Genomic DNA, 2,430 nt, shown 5'->3' with positions numbered 1-2,430 from the left:
TATATATATATATATATATATATATATTATAAATTAATGTTAAAAAAAATATTTTTTAATTATTTTAAAAAATACATTAAAATATAATTATTATCACATTACCGAAAATTAACTTTAATTGTCTCATCCAACCATCTAAATTTTCACCAACTCGTTGTTCTTACATTTAAAAAATAATTTTGAAAATAATTATTTTTATATATTTAAAAGTTATTTAAATATTATGATGTCAGAATAATTTTTTAAAAATATTTTAATACGTGTTAGAAAAACATCTTAAAAAACATGTGGTGCCCCTTCCCGAACTCTCACGTAAAATACCGTGGAATTCCATCCCAAGAACCAAGTCTTGGTCCAGCACTTCGACTTCCAAATTTCCAAAGTCTTCGACGTGGAGTGCATGCCGGGGCCAGGACCTGTCATCTCATTCTTGTCTCTTAAATGCACGGTTGTCATATTTGATTTTGGCATATGCCTGGAAAAGGGTGTGGCTAATTCCCTTAATCTGGCGGATGAATGATATATTATATTAAAAAGAATTTAGATTCTAAACATGTTTAACTTCTAACCTTAATTTTAATATAATTTTTAATTATTCTAAAATACAAATAATAATTTAAAAGTTTTAATAGATAAGTATAATTCAAATAAATAAGATACAGATTAAATTTAAAACCTCGAATATCTAAGCAACTATAATCATCATCTATAAATAGAAAAACACGAGTTTCTTCATTTTCCAGTGGTAGGATTTGGTTTAATAAATACATCAAATTATGCTTATAATTGATCTGAGCAAGTCTGGTCATATCTTCGTATCATTGGATAAAAATCTCACATAACTACTATACTCGGACTGGGATCTGGATCTCAAGTTTCTTGAATCAAGCTACAAGGACGGTTGAATTTTTACAGCTATGCTTGAATAAATAACGGAAATGAATTTGGAGTGTTTATGGATATTATTTTTAAGATGTTTTTCGTTTTAAAATATACTAAAATAATATATTATTATTATTTAAAATTTATTTTTAATATTAGTATATTAAAATAATATAAAACATTTAAAAAAGTGAAATCCAATACTAAACGGACACTTCAAATTCTATATTTTTAGAATAGATGCTTCCATGTATTCTAAAGTCCAGACCCACCATGAAACACGCAAATGACTTTTTTCCACGCAAAATGTGCAGCCTCCAATCATTCATTTTGTGGTGGGATGGGATGGACCTTGCACGTCTTCACTAAATTATATATATATATATATATATATATATATATATAAAATAATAAATTTAAATTATTAATTTTAAATATTTTTTATATAATATTAAATTTTTAATAATCAAACAGTTATAATTTTAAATTCATTATTTTTATTTATTAGATAAAAATTAAACACAAAATAATATAATTTTATGTGAGTTTTAAGTTCTAAATTTTTTTAATTAATGGAATGTATTAAAAAATAATATAAATTATATATTGTAATTTTATTTAATAATTTAAATTATTAAATTTAAATAATTACTTGCTTAAGTTACGAATATCAATTAAAGTCGTGCATCTATATTTTCATGCATCGGAATACCAGCGGCACGCAGGATGCGGCATTCCTCTCCACAGACCAAAAAATCAAGCACTGTTTCATTACTTTGCAAGTCAGTGAAACGAAACCTCTTCAATTGAAATCAACCCTGTCTCCTATTAGAGGCATTCAAGCCTAAAACATCCGGTTAAGATGTCATAGCCAGTTACACAATAACACGTGGCATTCGTCCAACTATACTACACGAATGCTTTTACTGTATCATCAAGCACTGTTCATCATCTTACATCGTAAATCGTGTTCATCGTCTTACATGTTACTATCAACTTGAGTAGTGATTTTTTAAAAAAAATCTTAATTTGATTTTAAATTTTTATTTTATACTTATTTTTAGCTCAAATTATTACTCAATTATATTTTTTTAAAAAAAAAAAAGTTGAATGATAAGATATATTTTAATTTACATTTGTATTTTAATTTTTTTTATAATTTTATTTTTATTTATTATTAATCTTTTTTATTCAGCTATCTTAATCTTATAATACGCACATAATATATACAATATAATCTAAATATATTTCATATTCAAATCATGAATTTTAAGGTCTGGTTCTATTTTTTTAATTTATTTTTGTTGTTGTTGTCATTTTTATTTTTCTTTTACTATCAAATTAATAAAAATTTAATATAGTTATCAAATTTATCTCACTTCTTCAAAGCATCGTCATTTCTGGAATTATTATTTTTCAAGTTTAAAAAAATAATCGGGGTCCAGTTGAATTTAACCAGAAGTAAACATGGAATGTTTATGGTAGGTGTGGTTCCAACTACTCTTGCATGTGGGATGTCTTTTTGGCCAAACAAACAGAACTGGAAGT

Source organism: Populus euphratica, unplaced genomic scaffold (assembly GCF_000495115.2).
Source record: "Populus euphratica unplaced genomic scaffold, PopEup_1.0 scaffold98.1, whole genome shotgun sequence".
NCBI classification, from domain to species: Eukaryota; Viridiplantae; Streptophyta; class Magnoliopsida; order Malpighiales; family Salicaceae; genus Populus; species Populus euphratica.
Note: the sequence above shows the minus strand (reverse complement) of the source record.